General features: G+C 38.3%; 1 protein-coding gene across 2 annotated transcripts in view; it reads right to left on the reverse strand.

Annotated features, from left to right (window-relative positions):
• Positions 1–25,523, reverse strand: part of RNF2 (ring finger protein 2) — a 95,011-nt gene that overhangs the window by 44,994 nt on the left and 24,494 nt on the right. Inside the window, exon 1 of one of the 2 annotated variants that reach the window (XM_030302415.1) lies at positions 2,505–2,648. The exons of the other annotated variant lie outside the window; for it this stretch is intronic. The gene's annotated coding sequence lies outside the window, so the exon portion shown is untranslated. Of the gene's footprint in view, positions 1–2,504; positions 2,649–25,523 lie in introns of those variants that run through there. 2 annotated transcript variants of the gene reach the window in all.

Below are 25,523 nucleotides of genomic sequence, written 5' to 3' on the forward strand. Positions count from 1 at the left end.
TAAAAGAATACTTTGACCTACAGAGAGGGAATGGAAAGGGCAAATATTATTGTACCTCTTTGTGCCCCCAAATTATAGGGGGATCTACTCAGTCAGATGCAAATAAATATTCAACAAGTTACTACGATAACTAAGATTTCAGAGAAACGGAAAAAAATGAGGAAATTAAATAACTGGTGTCTAAGGACAATGTCTTCACATCATATGTAATAAACAACACTAATTAATCAAGTGTAGATCTGTATGTGGGCAGAATGTGCATAATTTCACAGTATTTTTCCTTTTTTAAAAATGGCAAACTCTGACGTATTTAGTTTCTCCAGATTTAATAAATGAGTTGCTACAAAATTATGAGGTACTTTAAGTCATACTAAAAATGTGTCCATAACTTTAATAAAGTGCATTTTAATATTCACTCACTTCTCTTGCTGGAAGGAATTATGCTTCTTTGATAATGTATAGAAACTGTCACTAAAACATATATTATTCATCAGACACACATCACCTTTACTCCAAAGACCGCATAATATAAACACAAATCATGAATAAATCAGATTAAAGAGATAGACCTGACACTACACACTGAAGGTCAGTAATGGAAAAATGAAATTCCTAAGATGTTTGCTGACCTGCTGTACACAGTACCTATGTCCACAAAAACCTGGGAGCTAGCTGTCTGGGTATTCAATACAGGCAGAGAGAAACTCAAAATTCTCAGAATGTCTCAGTATTTTCAATGTCTGCATTGTTCACATAATGTTAATGGCTCTAATTTGAAATTTTTCTGTGTAGCACATTTGAGGACCACCAGCATATTTTTAAATACTCAGACTAGCCTACTGAGGCAGTTTTCCTTCATAAAATTCTCCATTTCACTCTCACACCTACTATAATTAACCTCAAATGTGGATTCCACAAGCGTACCTGAAGGAAACCACTCAAAACCTCAGAAAAAGTGAGGGGCCATATTTGCTGTGCTATCTCTGGAAAATGGAGTCTTATGTAACTACCCACTATTTTACAAAAAAGCACGTTAAATGTACAATCAAGATTTAAAAGATACCTGTTGCCTGTGACAAACAAGTTTCAGGGTGAAAAAGGAATAACCAAAAGTCTTATTGCTTCCACTTAAATTCTTTGTAAATCAAGGGTCAAATATTCACTGTAAGAAGCTGGATCTGACATCAATCTAAGTTATTAAAAAATTCAACAATTATACCCTAATGCAAGTGGGGAAAGGAGATTATCTACCAATTACACTAAGTATTCCAGCTTACCGTCTTGGAACTCACCAAAAGTAGATTATGTAATGCAAATCACTCATGTTAGTTTTAAACATAATTCTCAGTCTAAAACACTAAAGCCGTGTCTCACTTATTTTTAGTTTTCAAAAGTAAAGCGTATTACCAAAACACTGAATGCAAACCTATCCTTTTCATAGCAAACAAATTTCTTCACACACCTCAAGGAAACCTATCAATTTCAAACCATTTTACCCCTTAAAGGCACACGTTCTCTCAAACTTCTGACAGCTATGCAGTACATACCCAAAAAGGTTTGAAGGAGGTAAGACTATAAAGCCATTATGGTCTTAACAGGCAAATAATAGGAATGAATCTCTAAGTTTGAAAGACGAATTTTTACTAACAGTATCTCTGGAAGGAAACAAGGCGACTACTTCTATAGGAGGGTAAAGATCCTGACAACCGGCACTACCGCTCCCTGGCGACACCCGGTACCAAACATCTCAGCGTCAACCACAGGGTTCGAAACGCGAAGCTTCCATCAGAAACAAACCAAGACACCCCCTCCCCCCACGACTCTCCTCCGGGGCAACCTCGCGGTTTTAGAAAGCAGCAACAGATACTCCCGGGCAGGCAGGCGGCACTCCAGGAATGTTTTAACCGTGAGGGGGTCTCTCCGCAAGCCCACAAGATACCCCGACGCCGAGTAGCGCCTCCATACCCGAACCCCGACTCCAGCACCGCGGGGGAAAGGGGGTATTTTGCACAAAGCGCCCCTACCCCACCCCCACGGTGCAGACACATACCCCCGGCAGCGAGGGGGAAGCCCGGAGGAAAACCCCCACATTCCACGCCGCTGGCCTCCGAAGAGAGGCCCCCAGAGAGGATGGGGCCCCCGCCCCGGGAGACGAAGGGGCCGCACCACTGCCCCGGCCTCCGCGCTGAGGAGCGGTGAGTGAGGGGCTCCCAGCGAAGGAAGGAATCCAATCCCCGAGCTTCGCCCACCGGGTCCTCCGCAAACCGGACCCACCACCTCCGCCGAGACCCTCGAAGAAACGGGAACAATGAGGAGCTGCCTCCCCCGCCATCCCCGCCCCGAGAGCGGCCGGGGGCGGCAACGACGCCATCTCCCCTCACACCCCCGCGGGCAACACACCCCCGGCCCCCGGGCCGCCGTCAGCCGCCCGCTGCCCGACCAAGCCGACGCGCGTCTCGGCCCGCCGTTCCCGCGCCCTTCGCCTCCCCGCCCGCCCCACTCACCGGCTCCTGCTCCAGCCCGGGACGCCGCTGGCCGCGGCCAGACCGAGACTCAGGTACAAGCCGCCGCGGCCGCCGGCGCCGCCGCACAATATGGCGAGCCTCGGCTTCCGCAATGGAGCTCGGGAAATACAACAGGGGCCGCTCAATATTCATGAGAGACTGAGGGGAAGCCGGCGCGGCCGGCGCTGCGGGGAGGGCGGGAAGGAGCGAGCGAGCAAGGGGGCGGAGGCGCGGGACGGGGGCGTGCACGGCGCGGGGAGGCCCGCGGTGCGAGGGGAGGGGGAGCCGCCGCGTGCTGGCCTGGAGGACGCGAGCCGCCCCTCCCAGAGCCGGCCGGCCCCGCCCCCCCGGCGCCCTCCGCGGGGTCGACGCAGCCCCCGGGCAACGCCCGGATGTCGACGGCGCCGCTTAGTCCTCGTCGTTCTGCCTCCTTGAGCTCTAGTGCCCCTGCCTCGGCCCACCCATTACACCTCCTTGGCCGGCTGCGGGGGTTGGAGCTCAGAGTTCTGCCCTGTGTGACTGCCTCCTGTTTTTACACCCATCCCTCCACCCGGTAGAAATCCTCATTAGGCATTCAACTCTAGAACTTCACCTGAACTTTGGCATCCTGTCTCCCCGTTTAACAAACACAAACCATCCTGGCCGAGTGAACCTACAAAATCTCATTATTCCAGGGAAAATGACCTTCTATTCTAGAATTATATTGTTGGACGTCTGTAAGCATTCTGATTGTTTTCATCAGCTCTATTAGACCTTGCTGCTATTTTATTCCTACCTCCTTGGCCCCTTCCAGTATTCTCTTCTGAACTTGAACATATAAGAATGGATTAAATAGATGTAATTATTTCCTGAAACACAACCAATTAGTCTACCAAAAAAATTATATAAAATGCGAATAATCTATAAGCTGAAGAAGTAACAAGTGAGAGTTCCCTGACCTCAAGGTGTATCATTGGTGAGATGTCATGTTCTCTTGAAGATAACCAGCAATATCAGACAGATAGTAAATATGAAGGCATTTGTGGCATAAAGAAACGGACCACACTGGGAATTGGGGAAACTAAGTTTATAGCCTCCAATGTGTCTCTAACTACACGACATAAGTCAATTGCATAACTTCTCTGGACTTAATTTCCTAAGGAACTAGGATTTGAGTAGGACTGTGGCAGTTTGGAACGGGTAGAAAAAGGACAGGTGCTAAAATAGTAAAGACAACACATTATGTATCCTAGCAAATCCATTAAAGTAAACGAGCAAAACAAGAGCAACTCATTACTCTTTTTCAGTGACTTGAAAACTTTCACCTATTATCTGTAGCTTTAAATAGGAAATGACCATTCTTTGGAGCCTGGCTGGTTCAGTTAGTAGAGCATGCAACTCTTGATCTTGGAGTTGTGAGTTCAAGCCCCATGTTGAGTGTGGAGCCCACTTAAAAGGGGAAAAAAATGACAATTCTCAAACTCTACAAAGCCCCTCAAGGTCAAAAAATCAAAATACAGACGGTCCTCCAACTTACAGTTCCATATATGACTTTTCAACTTAAAAATGATTGCAAGTGTTACTATTCAGCAGAAACCATAATTCAGATTTTGAATTTTGATCTTTTCCTGGGCTAGCTATATGTGGTAGGATACTTTTGTGATGCTGGGCAGCAACAGTGAGCCACGACTTCCAGTCAGCCACTTGATCAGGGGGTAAACAGCTGATACTTTAACAATCGCTTTGTACCCATACACAACCATTCTATTTTTCACTTTCAGTACAATATTCAATTACATGAGATATTCAACACTTTATTATAACATATGCTTTGTGTTAGATGACTTTGCCCAACTGTAGCTAATGTAAGTGTTCTGAGCATGTCTAAGGTAGGCTAAGCTAAGCTATGATGTTCAGTAGGTTAGGTGTATTACATGGATTTTTAACTTAAGATATTTTCAACTTCTGCTGGATCATCGGGACATAACCGTGTCTTAAGAAAGAACTATAATCAGGGACTGCTTCTGATTTTCCTTTCCTTTAAGGGTCTGCTTTCTAGAGATAGTGCAGTTGCAGAACCATCCCCCTTCTTTATTCATGACAACTGAATGTGTAGTTCAATTAAGGATGTTCATAATTCAGAACCTTTTGCTCCAGTTATGCCTGTGAAGATAATGATGTGTGGTTAGATTAAGAAATTCAATTGATGTTGCAAAAAGTGATCATTTGTAGAAAGCACAGGAACTTTATGGATAAAAGTTAAATATAGTACTTAAAAAAGATTCACAGGAGAATTAGTGGGAAAATGGGAAACTTATGGGATATCTGGATTAAATGTGATTAAAAAGCTAGACCTCAGGCTAGCATCCTTAATATGAAAGACACTACTGACAAATTAATGGAACTCATATTATCTCTTTTATCTCTTACTCAAAAACTTGGCATTGAGAGTACTATGGTCCTTTCCTGACTACATTAATCAGGAAAGAGTATGTTATGGAATAGTAACAAAATTGCAAAATCTCCATGCCTTAACACAACAAAAATTTTATTGCTTTCTTCATGCTTCATGCTTCATATGGCTCAGACTTACTCTGTTTGAGTCACTCCAGGACCCAGATTGCAGAGGGTCCACCATCTTGTAGCTATATCACCAAGATCACAGCAACTGAGTCTCTGTGGCAGAGGAGGTAACTAAAGAATCACAGCCTTAGATTGGGAAAAAAGCAAATTACTGATCTCATTTCACTGGCCAAAACTAGTTACATAGCCTCCCCCATCTGCAAAGAGACTGAGTCATTGAACCAAGTGAGGAGAAGTAGGGATTTTGGTGAATAATACTAATGTCACCCACCCTGACCCCACCAGTGAGCTCCTGTATATTATGAAAAACTCCAAGAACTTTTATTCCATAACACTGGAAGTTGTGCTTTCAAAAGTAAACTCTCTGTACTTGTTAAGAATTGGCTATCATGTAAATAAATGGACTTTCCATTTACTTCCCCTTTGTTTTAATTGTTTATTAAATCAGTGTCAGCCTATCTATAGTGATTTGACATATCCAACCTGCATTCCTTTTGCTAATTTTTTGACCTGACATAAGGGATATTACCCTTAAAAAATTTTTCTACTAATACTCTGCTCCCATGTTAAATGAACTAGTTGGAAATGATAATCATATTTTGAATAGAAAACATTAAAGTAACACTACATAATACAAATATCATACTATAGGTAGATGACTGAATGCACTCTAGTTAAAAAGATTCTTTTTGGGGCATCTGGTTAGCTCAGTCAGTACACATGCAACTCTTGATATTGGGGCTGTCAGTTTGAGCCCCATGTTGGGAGTAGAGTTTACTTAAAATGAAAGATTATTTTCCCTCTAAACTTAAGACCCTGTAAACCACATGGTGAATAGATCACAAAAAATCATGTCTGATCACAAAATTCATGGCTCTACTAGCTTTCTGCTATGGTAATTCTACAAAATTAGATTAGTTCAGCCCAGCCACCTTTTATGGAGCATGTACTGTGTGCCAAAACTTTTCCAAGTTTCTGGAATAAGGATATTAATGTGACTAGGTCATAAGTTCCTTGATAGCAGAAATCTTGTCTATCAGTGTCTATGTAGAGATTAGTGCAATGCTTAGCACATATATCAGATGCTCAATAAATAGGTGTTAAGAGAATGAAAGACTGGGAATCTTTGATCCCAGTGTGTATATGAAATAGCACAGTACCAAATGAGCTTGGTTTGCCTCACTTTTATCACTTAAGAGCAGAAATTTCTATTAAGATTGCAGTTAGTCCTTCCAGAGTCTTTCTCTATTTAGGCAGTGTGTTTTAAATGGAAATTTATGCTTGCCTATTCTATATACACCACATGGGTATCTTTTCTAGCTGTTCTCCAAATATCAAATTGTTATCTGCTCTTCTGAAATGAAAGATTTCAGGACACCAATAGCCTGTTAATAATAGGCTATGTTTGTGTCACAGTTTATATAACACATTTATATTAATTATTTCACTGAATCTTCAGATCAGTCCTCCAAGGTATTATTCCTACTTTACAGACAAGGAAAATGTGACTTCTGTAGTTAACTAGCTTTCCCAAACATTGAGCTCATAAGTGGAAGAGCAGAGGCTCAAAGCCAGGTCATCTGAATTCAAGTTCAAGGATATTTTCCTTTATGCCACATGTGCCTTCCCACTCAATGCTGCATAGACAGCTCCAGCATTTTTCTTCTTTCTAATGGGTAAGCAGCATATAAAAAAAAACATCTCCAGAGCTTTCTTTCAACACTAGTATTCCAAACCTAAGTGTGGTCTTTTTAAGAAATTAGAGATGATGCTAAATGTAACAGTATATAAACCTGATCCATTGACAGAAAGCCAGCAGGTCTTGTTTTTGTTTTCTTAGAAAACTTGCTTTAAGGAAACAAAATTAAAAGTTAGGTTAGAAGATAGAAATAGCTTGGGATTTAATCACTATATATATATGTATATGTATATAATACCATTGTCAAAATATATCTTCTACCAAAATCTTTATTTGCCATCTTTTGGATGTGTTGTGCTTTCTTTGAAAGGGTCAACTTTAGTAGAGATGTTGTAGAAAGGCCTAAAGAGACCTATAATTCAAGGTGGCTTCAGGAAGCAAGCAACTCAAGATTTACAGCCTCTTCAGCTGAAAAAATATAGCTCTAGCCACAGGCCTTAGTGAAGTTTTATTTGTATTTCAACATAGCGTATTTCTTTTTGTGATGCTTCACTTGGCATTTTAGTTCAATGTTCCTTTTTATATTCTCAAGACAACCAAGATAATTGGTGCTACCCTTAACTGTTCAACTTGAAGGAGTTAAACAGATTAAATGAGATGGGCTAGTGAGACTTTTGGGAAGAACTAAACAATATTACTATTTCCCTCCTATGGAGAGTTGGAATGTATTTTATGTGTCCCAGATGTGGCCACATTCTGCCTAACATCTGTTAGTGCATTTTATTAAAATAATGAACTAGCATGTGTTTGAAAAGTCAAAAGAATGAATAAAGTTTTCATTCTGATGCAGCACAAATAGCCAACTGTTTCTTTGTAGTGAATAATAGAGCATATAAATGGGAGATTTTATTGTGATATCCAACTTCAAATATAAATTGAAATATGATTTAATAATTACTGGTTCAAGTTTTCTAGTATGAAAAAATATTTATTCCATTCAAATAAACCATATAAGTTTTTTTCCTTTCAAAATGTTTACTGCAAGGGAAGAGATTTATGCCTTGGCACTGATATAGGAACACCAAGAATCATCCTGGAAACTAGCAAGGAATAGATAATTAAGATTGAAACTCAGAACTAAAATGGAGATTTATCTGGAAGAGAAGTCTGGAAAATCTTTGTGGGGATGTACAGTAGAAGAGTGCAAAATATTTAAGTCAAATTACAGCTTACTCCAACCGCCTTTCTGGACATTTTAATTTTTTCCACTTAAAACAAGCGTGGTTCTAGAATTGTTTTTTGTAGGGTGAGAGAGTGGACGGTAAAGACATCTTTAGCTAACACATTTCTTGGAAATGTTTTTAGTAAAGAATTTAAAAGAACTGCCAAGTCCCACCCATACAAAGAAAATTTTATTTTATTTTAGACTACATCAAGATCTGGAAACCCCTGCAGTATCCATCTGCTGAGTCATTAGCATTTTATACTCTACAGAAGCAAGCCATATTTAAATGTACATTGAATTAGATACTAAAGTAGGTTTTAATTCAGGTAAATCTGAAAACGATTCTGGTCACCCAGAATAATGAGGTTTTATGTGTTACATCCAGGAAGAGATATTTTCTAAGGATTTTAATCTGTCTATAGAAAAGTTTTATCATTTTTTAAATAAACACATTTCACAGACCATGCTTATAAGATCAGAATTGACTGTTCTCCCCTAAGAATTATGAAGTCTGTCACATATGAAGTAAGATGGCATAGAGGTGGCTGCAAAAAAACCTTTTTTTTTTTAAGCTTATTTATTTTTGACTTAAGTTTCCTAGTATGAAAAATGTTTATCCATTCAAATAAACTTTGTATGTTTTTTCCTTTCAAAATGTTTACTGCAAGGGAAGAGATTATGCCTTGGAACTGATGTATTTTTGAGAGAGAGAAAAAGCACGAGTGCAGGAGAGGCAGACAGAAAGGGAGAGCGAGTCACAAGCAGGCTCTGTTTATAGCACAGAGCCCAACACAGGGCTCAATCCCATGAACCATGAGATCATGACCTGAGCAGAAATCAAGAGTCGGATGCTCAACCTACTGAGCCACCCAGGCGTCCCTGCAAAAGAACCTTCTTGTCATAGTATCCTGTTAAGGATATATGGGTGACCAAACTTGCCCTAGTGTGTCCCTCTCCAACATTTACTCCTCTGTTCTAATTAGTTCTTGTTTTAAGACAGTATTGATGTTCTTAGTGTATTGGCAATTCCTTGATTTCTTGACATTTACATATCCTTGGAGCCTCTAGTCTTCACTCTTGAATTTGATTATTCAAGAGTGTCCTGGTTTAACCCTTTCCTAAAATATAAAGGATGACTGTGGGCCTGACCTCAACACAGCTGTCGCTTCTTCCACATGATCCAGTTCTCAGCTATTTGCCAATCTATTCATTTCCTGACTTGCTATTTAATTAGGCTTGACCATATTCTTATCCCAGCCTTTAGCTTGGGGCTTGACACATAGTGAATGAAAACTGCATTACAAGAAGATGTCAAATGTAACCTGTAAACACTGTGGCATTCATGGTACAGAAAAAGACCCACCTCTATCAACAAATGTGGAAAATTCAGAGCTCTTTAGTAGAAAAGAATAGAGAAGCAATGAGGTTGCTACCTCTGGTATTGAATACTCCAGGAACGATCTTGGGTCAGGAGAACCCATGTTAGGAATGTCATGCGATATTGTTGCAGCTATCTCCCCCCTACAAAATAATGACCAACAGGAAAGTTTGTTGTGGTGGACTTTCAAGTAGAACCGTATTTGGATGTTGATTTTGTGGGATTTAAAAACAATTGTTTTAAATTTATTTTAGAGAGGGAGAGCGCATGAGCAGGGGAGAGAGGTGGGGGGTTGGGAGGGGGGAGAATCTCAAGCAAGCTCCCTGCTCAGCACAGAGTCTGACACAGGGCTGGATCCCACAACCCTGGGATCGTACCTGAGCCAAAATCAAGAGTCAGACGTTCAACAGGCTGAGCCACCCAGGTGCCCCTTGGATGTTGATTTTGAAGAGTCCTGTCAAAACACAGTAATGTTTCATACCAAGAGTAAAAGTTTAATATACGTTAGTCCTAATATTCCAAATGGAACTTGAAATTTGATTAGTTCTCAAACCACATTTAGCATCTTTCTCCTCCATTCACTTGCCTAAATTAGTTGTATGCAAATATGTCCCCCTTACCCACCCACCAGAGTGAAAGTAGCATGAGGGCACAATGTCATTATTCATGTTTCAACACCAGTCATTATTCATCTGTAAACGGGCCTCAGTACTTGACAAAATGTAATGTATAAGCATTAAACATATATATATATATATATATATATGTATGTATATACACATGCCTTGTTCTTAAGATACATCTGGCATGCCTTTAAGTAATGAAAATAACTACAATTTTTAAAAAGAGGTCACTAAAAATACTTGCTTTTGTATATTTTACAAATAGTGTTTAATCATTGCAACAATATTTAGAAAAGGAAAATTTGAACAGGTATATTTTCTACCTCCCATATTCCCACAATCATAATACTAATTGTTGGCCTGTGTTTATGAACACAGATATCACATACATTAATGATGTGCATGAAAAATGACACAACCTCCTAAGAGGGCAAAATTTTAATGTGTATGTCTTTCAGCCTAAGAAATCCAGTTCCAGGAATATATCTTATGGAAGTACACACACAAGTGTGCCAAGAAATATATACATGGATGTTAATTTTTACATTGCTTGTGTTTGTAAAAACCTGGATATAATTCACATTTTTGGCTAAATAAATTTTAGTATTCTATACAGTACTATATCATATAACTATTAAAAAGAATGAGGTAGGGGCGCCTGAGTGGCTCAGTCGGTTGGGCGTCCGACTTCAGCTCAGGTCATGATCTCGCCATCTGTGAGTTCGAGCCCCGCGTCAGGGTCTGTTTTGACAACTCGGAGCCTGGAGCCCGCTTCAGATTGTGTCTCCTCTCTCTGCCCCTCCCCCACTTGTGCTCTATCTCTCTCTCTTTCTCAAAAAATAATAAAATAAATGTAAAAATAAATAAAAATAAAAATAAATAAAAAAATAAAAAGAATGAGGCAAAGCTATAAGTACTGATGTAGAAAGATATCAATAATATATTATCAAGTAAAAAATCAAGTTTCTGGGGAGACTGGGTGGCTCAATTGGTTAAGTGTCCAACTTTGGCTCGGGTCATGATCTCGCAGTCCATGGGTTTGAGTCCCACATTGGGCTCTGTCTGACAGCTCAGAGCCTGGAGACTGCTTCGGATTCTGTGTCTCCCTCTCTCTCTGCTCCTCCCCTACTCACACTGTGTCTCTCTCTCTCAAAAATAAACATTAATTTTTTTTTTAAATTCAAGTTTCTCAGCAATATATGCAATATATACCATATATCCCATTTTCATAATATAAATTCAAAAGAATATACACCAAACTTAAGGACTATATTCAAGGAAAGGAGGACTTTTGAGGACTTTCAGTTTCTAAATTATTTTTTAATTTCTGTATTGTTTGCATGTTCCATACATACAACATTGTGTTTTATCATAAAAGCAGTAAAGATGCAATTACATATGAAAAGTAAACTTCTCTAATGAAATTGAGTGAAATTTCTGCATATATGTACCAATTATTACGTGAAGGACTGAGGTAAAGACAAAAGCTATTCTAGATCAGGCATCATTAGCCAAAACAAATAGAAAAACTAGAACTTGGAAATTCTTTACTTCGTTTCTAGAGATCTAGTTGTGTAGTGGCCTTGAAAATCAGGGATTCGAATGTCTTACTACTAGACCTCAATTTCCATTCCCCTAAACATTCCTAACCCTATTTAGCAAGAATTTAGGCTAAACAGGCCCCAACCAATGATTACAGAACCCTCAAATAGCAACTCTTTAAAAGAGTTCTAGAACCTATATAATTATCTTGGGATTCTGTTCTTCTGCTACTAATTTATATCCCACCGTCTCTAGGGGAAATACCAGGTGTTGTTTGCTAATTAGACTCCTAGTACTCCCTCCAGAAATTCATACTAATTTAGCTTGTGATTGCTGGAAACAAGTACAAATTGTAGATTGAGAATGAAATATTTGAATTTTCCATCATTCATATATATATATACATCTATTCCAGGGAATTTTTATTTTCTATACTCTTTGAGATCACCATATGGTAAAAAGCTTGAGCAATGTATTAGGCTGGATTCAAGAGACTTGATCTTTCTCCAAATTGGCTCAGATGACCCAAAGGGTCACAGCAAGAGCACTAGCCACTGCAGTTGAGGTAGAGTGGGGGTGGGGTTGTGCAGAGATAGAGGAACTCAGGGACTGGCTGAAAAAAACAGGTTGTTTGTCCAAAGTGGCCAAATGCCTAGAGCTGGAGCAAGAATACAAATCACAAGCAAGGAGGAAGCCCAAGAAAGCGGGGCACAAGATAAGTTTAAGGGGGTATAACACATCCACCTAAAAGCTGAATCAGGGGGTCTGAAGCCAAATCACCAAGGTAGCTATCTTTCCTTCACCAGACGAGAGGATGACAAGTGAGGTGAGGAATAAGGGTGAGGTATAACATGGCTGGTGTTAGCTGAGACTAGCAAAAGGACACCTTTGACCTTGCCTCTGGATCCTAAAGTTTCAGGTGGGCCTGGTTGAAGACACATGCAGAACAGAGTATTGAATGAGGGTTGTGAGAAACCAAGGGTTAGTTTGGAAAACTGGAGATGGATCCAAATAGCATACTGAATTTGCAAAAAGCTCCCAAGATGGATGTGAGCAAGAGCCACAGACAATGAGAGCTGAACATGTGATAATTGGCTTTCTCTTGGTTCTCATAATTTCTTTGACCCTCCGACCCTCTCCAGCTCAGTCTCTGTTGTGGCTTCTCATCATCACCCACGCTCTAAGTTTTGGAATGTCCCAGGGTTTAGTCTTAGGACTTTTCCCCCTTTTAATTTATATCCTCTCTCTGGGGGATCCTATTCAGTAATGTGGCTCATACTACTCATATGTTGACTACTCTCAATTTTCTCCAAACTTGTGGACTTCTATAAGTTTTTGGAAAGGACCTCTCCAAACTTATGTCCAACTTCCTGTTCAGCCCCTCTACTTGGATGTCTAATAGATGTCTTAATGGGGTATCTGGGTGGCTCAGTCATTTGAGCATTTGACTCTTGATTTCATCTCAGATCATGATCCCAGAGTCGTGGGATGTGCTGGGCTCTGCACTGAGCACTGAGCATGGAGCCTGCTTAAATTCTCTTTTTCCCTGTACTTCCTCTTCCCTGCTCGTGCCCTCTCTCTCTCTAAAATAAATAAATAGATAAATGAATGAATACTGAAATAAAATTTTAATAGATATCCCAAATACACAATACCTAAACTAGATCTCCTCTTTGAAATGTAAACAAAGAACAATACAATATGTAATTTTTAACTGTTATTTGTAGCTATAATACTATATTGCTTTATAGACCCAAGGGAGTTAAAAGAAATTACTCTATGATTACTTAAAACCACATAAATAACTTAAGTATAAAATTAATGTTTTAAGTGTATTTGCATGCATGTTCATTTATACATTCCCTTAGCAAGAGTCTATAATTAACCAGACTCAGTAATTCAAAGACACATAAGACATAGACCCTATAGCCTAGCCTTAAAGAACCTAGCATCTTGTAGGGTACACAGACACATACCAAATGTAATGAGGCCAATAAGAGAAAGGCAATAGGAATAATTCTTCCTAGAGGCCCATTATTAATTACAGACTATGGAACAGCACCTCTCACAGGACTCCAGTATTGGTAATATTAGCTTTAATCCTGAAAATGAGAAGAGTTGTTGGTAAGTTCACAACTGTGCTAATAGCCAACCTCATAAACTCTGTATGTGTCAAGTACTGTGCTAAGTATTTTAGAAGCATCATGTCATTTAATCTTTACACCAACTTTATGAAGAAGTTACCATAATTATTACCATTTTATGGATTAGAAAATACAGGTTTAAAGGATTTCAGTGCTTGCCTAAGTCACCTCAAGTGGTAAATAGGGTGGGCAAATCCATATCCTTAACCACTGTTCTAAACTGCCTTCTCATAATTGATGACCCTGCTTTAACTAATAATAATGGTACTAGGTTTTTAAAATATTTGTACTGAAATAAAAGAATAAATATACGAATAATCCAAATACTGAATATCCATTATGCTTTAGTAATAACCCCCGTTTACTAAACATAATTGGATAAAAAGGACTATATAGTATGAGAAGTCATGAAATGTTGGGTTCAGTTTTTCAAAGCTCATAAAGATACAGGATTGATCATTTCAAGTTTCCTGCTGATTGCCTTTGGAGACAAGTTTTTAGTCCTAAAGTACATTCTGTGTTTTGGGCCTCTCTTATTACTGTAACATAGATAAGCTAAGATGGAAAAATCATCAGACTTGCAAAAGCTAAGAGAATAGAAGCCAAAACCGATAGGAATATAGTCTTCTAAATTTATTATCTGTTATGCATTGAGTTATCACATATGGTGGGAATTTAAACCAGATGTATGCTTACTGGAAGAGGCTAGCCCAAGACAGACAAGGGAGAGGAATGTGACCTCAATTTGAAAGTAGAGAATCAGAACTTGGTGGTGGTTCAGAAGTTTCCTTTTATGCTAGTTATATAATAAAATAAAAGTTCTCCAACCATCTTTTCAAATTAACCGGGACTTCATTTCTTAATCTGGAAGTTATTGAAACTCCTGGCTTTTGAAATAAAATTATTTTTATTTGAGAAAGACCTAAGATTTTCTGAGTAACTTTTGCCTAATCTAAAGCAAAACATTTTTGGAAAATATAGTTGTGATAGGTAAATATTAAAATTTACACATTCTTATTTGCTTCATTCTCACCTGGAATTTAAATATCAAACTTTAATAGCTAGAATGCAGTAGCACATCTTTGTCTGCCATCTGCTTTTTTTTAACTGAAGTTTTAAAAAATCTATTCTTTCAAGTCACATTTAAGTATTGAAAGTAATTGCATTTTAATGATGTACATCTAAGGGGGGAAAAAAAGACTTAGCCTAACATGAATAATCTACCTATAGTTACGTAATCTTTTTTATTTTTTTAAACTTTAAAATTATTGGAGAAAACATTTCTCATAATAAATGCTTTAGTTTGGGAACAGTCTTGGAACAAAAGAACACACAAAATGGAACAACTTTGCAGTTGTTCCTCTGTTTTTGAAGGGAAATTACCTTGAAAATTATTAGTTGAGCAATGATGTATTTCTCACCAGTACTTGTGATATAGTTTTCAGTTTATTTTCACAATACACTTATGTGATCAGATACTTAAAAAAAAACGAGTAGCCAATTTAGACAGTTTCTCTCACAGGAGAACAACTCAAGACAACTGATTATACTATGGAGACATGCACATGGGCACGCATGCATGTATACTGCCTGCCAAAGAGTTTATTTGCTCAAAGCTAGAGCGATCATTACCAGCCTAAGAAAACCATACAAAAAAGGTCCTTTTTTCTATAAGGAGTTATCAGTAGGAAACTAAACACGTGCTTAAAAGAAACTACCTGAATGTCTCATTGTAGGTCTATAAACTGCCAAAACAATCGGTTGTTTTATTTAACTTTCCTCAAACAAGTATTGAGCAGTTATTGTGTTCTGGATACTTCTAGGCATCAGGGGGAAAAAAACTAAAAACATGTAAATGGTATGTTTTGCTTACCCAGCTTAAGGTAATTATATGATAACATTCCTTTCTTATGGAGGTAAAATTTACATGCAATGAAATGCACTGATGTAAGATGTAATCCATAAGTGTACAATCGGATATGAAGTTTTTAAAAAATTTTTAAATGTTTATTTTGAGAGAGAGAGAGAGAGAGAGAGAGAGTGAGCGAGCGGGGGAGGGGCAGAGAGAGGGGGAGACACAGAATCTGAAGCAGGCTCCAGGCTCTGAGCTGTCAGCACAGAGCCCAACACGGGGCTCCAACTCAACAAGCTATGAGATCATGACCTGAGCTGAAGTCAGACACTCAACCGACTGAGCCACCCAGGGGCCTCTGGATATGTTTTAACAAATGTATGTATTCAGATAACTACCACCCCAATCAAGATATAAGTCACTTCCATCACCTCTAGAAAATTCCTTCATGTCCTCTTTAGTCAGTCTCCCTTCCCAGATAGGCAGTTGTGTTCTGATTTCTATCATCATGGATTATTATGCTCTTAAAGTCACATAAATGGAATTCTATGATGTGTATTCTTTTGTGTCTGATTCTCTTACTCTGTGCAATGTTTTAGAGATTCACCCATATTGTTGTACTAGTACTTTAATCCATTTTATTACAAATATTCCTTTGTATACATACAGACCATTTAAAAAAATCCATAATCCTGTTGATGGATATTTGTATTTGCTTCCAGTTTTTGGCTACTAAAAATAAAGCTGCTATTAACATTCCTGGTCAAGTTTTTGTGAATGTCAATTTTCATTCTCTCCTATAAACACCTAGGAGTAGAACTGCTGGGTCATTAGGTGGGTATATAATTTTAAAAGAAGCTCCCAAACAGTTGTCCAAAGAGACTGTATCATTTTATACTCCATCAGCAGTGTGAGCGTTCCACTTGTACAACATGCTCACCAACAATTGATGTTGTCTTTTAGTTTTAGCCATTTTAGTGTGTGTGAAGTGGAATTTCAATGTGGTTTTGATTCATATTTCCCTGATGACTAAAGATGTTGAATATCTTTTCATGTGCTGTGCTTTTTTGGCCACTTACAAAGCTACTTTTGTGAAATGTACGTTTTTTGCCTATTTAAAATTTTTTTACCCTTTTATTTTTGATTTGTAGAGTCCTTTATATATTACTGTATAAGTTCTTTATGTATTAAGAATATTTTCTCTCAGTTTATGGCTTACATCTTTTAATAGATTTTATCTTTTTAGATATGTTTTAGGTTAACAGCAAAATTGAGTAGATAGTAGAGAGAATTCCCGTCTACCTCTTGCCCCTACATACGCATAGCCTCCCCCACTGTCAACACCCTGCACCAGAGTGGTACATTTGCTACAATCAACAAACACATCATTATCCCCTGAAATGTCATTATCATCCAAAGTCCATAGTTTACATTAGGGTTCATGCTTGGTGTTATACAATGGGTTTGGACAAATGTATAGTGATGTGTGTCCACCATTGTAGTATCATACAAAGTACTTTCAATACCCTAAATTCCTCTATGTTTTGCCTATTCATCACTTTCTTCCTCATCTTCTGACAACCCCTAATCTTTTTTTTTAAGCTTATTTATTTATTTATTTATTTAGAGAGAAAGAGAATCCCAAGAAGGCTCCACACCATCAATCAGCATGGAGACCAATGTGGGGCTCAAACCCACGAACCATAAGATCAGGACCCAAGCCAAAGTCAAGAGTCATATACTCAACCGACTGAGCCACCCAGGCACTCCAACCACTGATCTTTCTACTGTCTCTGTAATTTTGCTTTTTCTAGAATGTCATATAGCTGGAATCATATGTAGCCTTTTCAGATTAGCTTCTTTCACTTAGTAATATGCACTTAATGTTCCTCCATGTCTTTTCATGGCTTGATAGTTCATTTCTTTTTAGTGTTGAATAATATTCCATTGTCTGGATATACTGTGGTTTAGTTATCCATTAACCTACTGAAGGACATCTTAGTTGTTTCCAAGTTTTGGCAATTGTGAATAAAACAACTATAAAAAACTGTGTGCAGGTTTTTGTGTGGACATAACTTTTCAACTCATTTGAGTAAATACCAAAAAGTGCAATTCCCAGACCACGTGGTCAGAGAATGTTAAGTTTTGTAAGAAACTGCCAAACTGTCTTCCAAAGTGGCTGTACCATTTTGCATACCCATTACCAATGAATGAGAGTTCCTGTTGTTTCATACCCTTGCCAATATTTGATGTTGTTAGTATTTTGGATTTTGGCCATTCTAATAGATATGTAGTAGTATCTCATTGTTATTTTAATTTGCAATTGTATAATGACATGATATTGATCTACTTTTCATATGCTTATTTGCCATCTGTATATCTTCTGGGGTGAAATTTCTACTCATGTTGTTGATCATTATTTAATTAGATTGCTCTAATGTAAGAATTTGATACATATTGTAAATAGATTAACACAAGCAAGCTAGTTAACATATCTGGTACCCCACAAATACAATAAGGTTTTTGTGTGTGGTGAAAATACTTAAGGTCAACTCTTAGATATGGACTGTTTCACAAATTTATATGTCATCCTGGCACAAAGGCCATGCTAATATTCTCATTCAATTTTTGTTATGTGTGTGCTGTCAAAGTTAGTACTTAAAGTTTATTTTCTCTGTACATTTTTACAGTTGTTCCAATGCCCTTTGTCGAAAAATATTGTCTATCTTGGGGCACCTGGGTGGCTCAGTTAGTTAAGTGTCCAACTCTTGATCTCGGCGCAGGTCATGACCTCACGGTTGGTAAGTTCACGCCCGCATCGGGCACCGATGGCATACAGCCTGCTTGGTATTCTGTCTCCCTCTGACTCTGCCCCTCCCCTGCTTACTATGTCTCTCTCAAAATAAATACAAATAAACTTAAAAAAAATTCCCTATCTCATTGAATTGACTTGGCATCTTGGTAATATTCAGTTGACTGTATGTATATGGATCTATTTTTTATTTCACTATTCTTTCTCTACACACACACACATGCACACTTATTACTATGTTGTATAATCCAGGCTGGATTCATTCTTATATTTTTATTATAATTTATATACATTATATTTATTACATCCATTTAAAAAATTCCACTTTAAGAAATTAAAATTAAAATATTTTCACAAAATATTGTGGGCTCTAGGCACGAGGCCTAAGGATAATTGGACCTTGTATGAGTAAAGCTAGGTTCTGCACATGTAGCCTTGTCAGAAACTAGGTGCAGAGACCAATGAAACTCTCCTCAGGAGGATAGACTAGACTTGTAGACCCTGAGAGTAGCAAATATCTGGGAGCCTGTGGTAGTTTACTTTCAATGTTGTGTTCTCATTGTATTATCCCTATGACTAAAGTCTTTTAAATATTATGATTCTGAGTTGGTTTATGGGGAGTTAAGGAAAATATCTTTCAGTCAGAGTTCTTAGTTATAAGCAACAAAAGCTACCTTTGGTTGAGTAGAAAAGGAGTTTTATTAAAGGGTATGAGGTAGTTCACAAAATGGTTGGGATATTTGGAACAGTAAGCCCAAGGCTAAGCCTTAGGAAGAATGCCCAAATCCATGTCCCATGAACAGGTCTAGTGAGGAAAATGTTGCCACCACCAGACACTAGAAGTTACAGTTTGCCCCACAGCAGTTCTGTGCTAGGAAAGCACTTGCAGTTTTATCAATACAATTATTAGCATCAATGTAGTATTTTTGCCAAGAATTCAATCTCGAAGCCCCTTAGCACTGCTAGTGCAGAGTGAGCGACTGAATGTTTCATTAATACTTGCATAAAAACACTTTGCCACACAAAAGACCACCCAAAATATCTGAAAAACAGAAAGTCAAGAAAATAAGGAATTCTCGGTTTCTCAAGACTGTCTCACAGAAACAAAAATACCACATAGTATATGTCCTCAAATGAGCTCATAGTTTTCTGAAGGGGATAAACATATGCACAGCTATTAGTAAAGGCATTTTCCTGGGTAATATAAGTGAAATGACAGGAGAGCAGAAAGAAGACCATTTCAAATAAAGAGCATTTGAACCTTAGATCTTGGAGAATAAGCAGGATTTGGGCAGGCAGGGAATGAAACATTCTATGATAGAGGGAACTAAATGGGCAGATAAGCAGAGCTAAATTGCAGGGCGTATTCGAAGTTTAAAATTTTAAAACTTTACAAATGGAATACTGATTTTAGTACAAGTAGTTGTATTTCTTTACAAACCAGTCTTCTCTGAACAATGACAGTTATCAACTGACAGTGCTGTGAACAGGGTAAAGTAAAGGTACAGTTGGATTTTAGGAAAAGAGATGAGTTTCAGTTGTTTGAAGGGGGCAGAAGGCAGAAATCAAGGCTAAAGAGAATATATGTGGTGAGGAAATTGAAGGTACTTTAAATGAAAGAAATAGCCTATAATTAGAAGAAGCATTTCCGTGATAATGGTGTTTTTAATTCAGAAAATACTTCTGCATATCTGAAGAGACAGAATGAAAAGAGATTGTAGATGATGGAAAGAAGGGTAAATGAGGTGAGGAGGGTAGGGGAAGATCCTCCTGGGGGAGGATATAGGAAAGCAGAAGACTTTGGAAAGAGGAACACTTATTTATCTAAAATGTGAAGGAAAAAGAAAATATAAAGATGTTTTAGAAATGGAAAGGAGGAAAGGCCACAGAGATCATTTACCAATCAATAACTTTGAGTTATTGAAGGCAAGAGGTTGAAGGTTAAATTATCTTTGGATAATGTGGAGTTTGTAGAAAGTAATCTTTTGTATGGCCTGTTCACTCTGTCCTGAATACTTTTTTCCTCATCACATGGTTTATCTCTCATCATCTTCAAGTCACCTTCTCAATGAGCCCAACCCTCACACCATATTTAAAATCTTCACCTGCTCCCTGAGTCCTGAACTCCCCTTCCCTCTCCTTTTTCTTTTTTTTCCATAGCTCTGATCACTTTAAATACACTATGTGATGTACTTGGTGTATTAGTTTTCTGTTATCTGTCACTTCCCACTAGAATGTAAGGCCACAGAACAAGAGATTTTTGTCTCTTTTGTTTATTTAGAATGACGTCTGGTGTTCAATGAATATTTGTTGAATGAATACGCACCAAAGTTAATGTTGAATTGAGGGAAAGAAAAAGGAAGAGACAGTTTTCAGAAGAGTTATAGTTGAAAACAGAACTGGTATTCAGTTGGCTTAAGCCACATTATTGTACTACTTTTTCAAAATATTGTCATCATTTTGTATCAGGTGGTAAACATCTGCCCAGGCAACCTGGCTTCTTTCCCAGGACCCTCAGTCAGCAATTAAAGGGTAAATCCAGGGTGCAGCTAAGAGCCTCTCTCGGACCCTGTTGTATCAGTTCAAGGTCAGTGCCTCTGCTATACTAGTTAAAATTTTTGAATATGTAGACAGTGTTAAGGAATCAGTGAAGAGATGACCTACAGGATTCCCGGGAAGGCCTACTGAGGTGAAAAGTGGAAATTTAGAGAAAGCCACATCAAACAAAATTCCATGACTTCCTCCAGCAACAAGTCTCCAGCAATAATTCTCAAACACACAGAAAGTGACAATGGAGATGATCCAGAAAGGTCAGATGTGATAATGAAAGAGCACAGGCTAGAGATTTAAGGTACTGGGAGGGTGTTTCTTTGGGATGGTTGACAGTGGAATCCAGGTTAAGGGTAAAATGGCATTAGGAGACTAATGGGCTTGAGGATGGGGGAGGGCTCCAGTGATGACAGAACCCAGAATGGTGGGTCACCCTACTACCCAACTCATTTGAACTTTGGGGCTAAAAGAGCAGATACAGGGTCAACTTCAATAGTATGTTTTCTACTGTAATATAGAATGAGGACCTTGTTATTTTAATATTAAATTGAGACAGTACCTCTTTATCATGGATTGTCTTGACCATTATATGACATAGGATAGTCATGTATGACATGGAACTTGCCCTCAAGATGCTTGTCATCTAATGGGAGAGGCAAGACTGATATTCTTCAAACAACACATTCCACTTATAAGATTGTATATTATAGATTATAAATACAATTTGACTTCAAATTCTGTAAAACCAATATAAAAACAGTGGGTATTGGGCAGCATCCAGTAATCATCCACTGTTCTCCTAGACTCCATCATCAGGATGTACTATGGTTTTTAGCTTCCCTGGAGAATTCTGCATGCCAGTCAAAGTGCTACCTTAAGATTGTGTTGTAAAGTATGCAAATCCCTTTCAAATTTAATGCACGTTATCACTGCTGTGATTAGCACCTATAAAAGCTCCTGACCACCACTCCCATTCCAAATTTCCTCTTTATTTTTTAATTTTTATTTATATTTTTCTTTTAGAGAGAGACAGCACGAGCAGGGGAGAAGGGCAGAAGGAGAAAGAGAGAATCCCACGCAGGCTTCATGCTCAGCATGCAGCCCACCGCAGGGCTCAATCCCACAACCGTGGGATCATGACCCAAGCCAAAATCAAGAGTCCGATGTTTAACCAACTGAGCCACCTAGGCACCCCCCAAATTTCCTCTTTAGAAAGAGAAGCTCTAATAATACTTGTCCTCTTGCCAAGTAACTATTTCTGTATCTTTCCTTTCACTTTTCAAGAGGTTTTGATTTGTTGTTTGTTTAAATGTTCTTAGCAATCTGTAAAATGCAGTTCCTGCTTTGATTTCTACTCTTAAATCACAACAGTAATCTGTGTGATTTTAATTTAATTTGTACCTACTTTTCAGTCTAGTCACATGTTTGCCTTGCAATAACAGGTGATATCATCTCTACACAGGAATATGTTCTTAAAGCCAACTCTGGGTGAAAGTACAATATTTTTGTGAGAAACTATTGGAGTGAGAGCGCTGCTTGTACTTGAGAGGTGAGGGTAAGAGGGGAATGCTCTATTTCTTCCTTGGCTTATTATAATTAGAGATATTTGTAATAAAATAGAATTACTGTTGCTTAAGTGTTGCTCAGCTCCTGCTGATCAGTTCTCACTCACTGGCACCATCCTTTGTGATATAATAGTTAGTTGCTGTGCAGATGATGATCATGTCATGGAGAAAAGTGACAGGAATTTAAATGAAGAATGAGCAGCAGGAGCAAAAGAACCGTGCCAAAAGCCAGAATTTCATCCAGTTCAATTTTCTCTTGCCTTTTTAATGTACATGTTATATCATAAAGTTGGATGTATCAACCTAAATAATACAGTTCCAGGGTCAACGATGACTAAGAACAAACGGGAAATTTTTTTTAAAAGGCAAGATATAATGGTGTTATTCTATATAGAGACAAGATTAGGTTCAAGTTAAAGAAAATACAGTAATAAACCTATACTGTTGGGCCATCCCATCATAGTTTAGATAAATAATTAAGCTGTTTAGATAGTTCTCTTGCAGCCTAACTTCCAATGAGTTGTTGAGGTAACTTAGGCATCATTCAACAAGAAGGAAGCAGAATGCTGAGATAGAGAGTGGGGCTTTGTATCAAACAGAGCTGGACTGAATATCACTTAAAACACATCAATTTTTGGCAGGTCACTTGATCTTTGAACTTCAATTTCATCAACTATGAAATTGGAACAAATTTGTAGGGTTGTTTTCTGGGCTATTAACTAGTATGGATTCAGATAGTCATACCAGCTGTTTAGAGCCAATGCCTGTTCTGATTGGTCATTGCATTTATTCTGATAGATCAGTGCCCATTCTCTACCAGTTATTAAATATTCTGAATGTCATCTATTGTTAATGAGGACAGAAGAGGCTATGCCGCAATAACAAATTGTGAAATCTCAGTGGTTTAACACAAAGACCTAGTTTTTGCTCACATAGATTCCAGTGTGAATCTGGCAGCTGTCCTCCCTCTTGTGACTAATGGCTCCTAGTCCAATATCATTATAACAGAAGAGGGATGGAGGAGGCATGCCTGTTTTTAACTTCCTTGACCCCAAAGAGACATTTGTCCCTTCTCTTTAGTCCAGTGGGCAGAACTAGTCATATGGCCGCAACCTATCTGCAGGGGAAGCTAGGAAATACAGAAGAGGTTATGGAGTCGTTGGTGAGCACCAAGTGTCTTGCCACATCACCCTTTGTGCTGGAGGGTTAGATGAGATAAAGGATTTCCCATTGTATCTGATGAGTTAGCTCATACCACAAAAGCTGATCCCAGTTTAAGGGTTGATGTGAATGAGATTATTTTCACTTTCACCTGAAACCAAAAAAGAAACCGATGCAAGGATGCACATGGAATTGATCGAGGATATAGGATAGTGCGTGTTGAATACGGCATCCCAGTGTCTCTTTGCTCCTTATGGAAGCATGTTTCTGCTTCAGCAGCCTCAGCAGCCCATGTCGGGGAGGAATTTGTCAGGTCTGAGGAGCCCAGACCAGAGGTTTCCTGCCTTTCCATTACTTTAGGCTGACTTTTGGATAGTGGTAGTGTGGAGCAAGAAGAGAAGAAATAAACATACAAGGGACCATCCTATTAGCGTAAAATAATTTATTGCTGAGCCATAGCTATCTATTACGTGATTTATTCTTTACTGCATCTTTGGGGCTGCATTAATAAGAATTTCCTGAGTTCGTACTTCATGTCTGTGCTATAGGGGGATACTAAAGAAAAAGAAAACCTAGTCTCTTCTCCTAAGGACTTTATAATCTAATTGAAGATACTAAGTCACTATCAGTAAACAAGACAGTAAGTGGCAAAATTATATCTATGAAAGAAGAACAATTTAAAAATAGGGCATCATTTAATAAGATGTTGATTGTGAGGTACAAATGACAAAAAAATGAACAAAAGAGAATAATTACTAGGAAAGTTAGTAGAAGTCAGGCAGCATTAATTCTCCATGGACAGTTAAAGAATATTTCAGCTTAGTTCAGGTACCAAAGCCAAGAAGTGCAAAATATTTCAGATCACATTTAGCAATAGAACTGGTTTGGGAGGCTGAAAAAATTTCAGCGGGTTGCTCTGGACAAGGTGCTACCAGGAGTAGCCTGGATGCTGTGGGACTGGAATGCACAATGAGATTTACCCAGGGGCTTCCCAGAAATGCCTGGGGAAGACTGGGGAGACACCAGCAGAGGCCTTGCAGTTACCCAGCAAGGGGCTAATGAGAAAGAAAAGTCTGGCATGAATATATTCATACCAATAGGTTGTAGAACTATTTGAATTATACTATAATTACAATAATTATCTGTATATAATTTCGATCTTAATCTTAAATTGTAAGAATTTCCCCATATTCAGAAATAATATTTAAAACATAATTTGTAATGGACAGAAAAGAATAATTCTGAAGATAATATGTGTTTAGAAACATACATTCTTTCATTTAATTTTCATAATATCTATGTGGAGTAGGTCCTATTGTCATTACTTTACAGATGAAAAATCTGAGTCTAGGAGATATTAAAGTCACACAGCAAGTATCTAATGGAGTTAGGATTAAACCTTAGTTTTTCTGATTTGAAAGCCTATCCTGTAACTAGTATATTATATTGCCTTTCCTTTTGTGTGCCATCATGTCAATATGCCAATTAGTAAAATGACCTATTGTTAAATATGTAAGTTGTTTCAAGGATTTTTTTGTATCAACAATCTATGGTAAACATCCTTACACATAAATTTTGTACATCCTTACACCTGAATCTCTTTAACAGTGTATATTTCTATAGTACGAACTCCTTAAAGAAGAAATACTGGTCAATTAAGAGTTTAAACATTTTAAAGTTTTTGATAACATTATTAAATTTTCCAACTGAAAACTATATTAACTATATGTTCACCTATTGTGTATATAAGTGACTGTTTCCCTGACACCTCCCCATAATGGATACTGTAACTTAAAATTTTTTTTGTCAATCTAATAGCAGACCTCAATAGCTCAGACTCCTCTCCTGCAGCCCCTGGTGTCCTTCATTTGGTATCAGTCCCTCATACAATAGCAAATACTGCAGGGGCGTCTGGCCAGCTCAGTCAGAAGACCATGCCACTCTTGTTCTTGAGGCCAGGAGTTTG

Source organism: Lynx canadensis, chromosome F1 (assembly GCF_007474595.2).
Source record: "Lynx canadensis isolate LIC74 chromosome F1, mLynCan4.pri.v2, whole genome shotgun sequence".
Classification (NCBI taxonomy): domain Eukaryota; kingdom Metazoa; phylum Chordata; class Mammalia; order Carnivora; family Felidae; genus Lynx; species Lynx canadensis.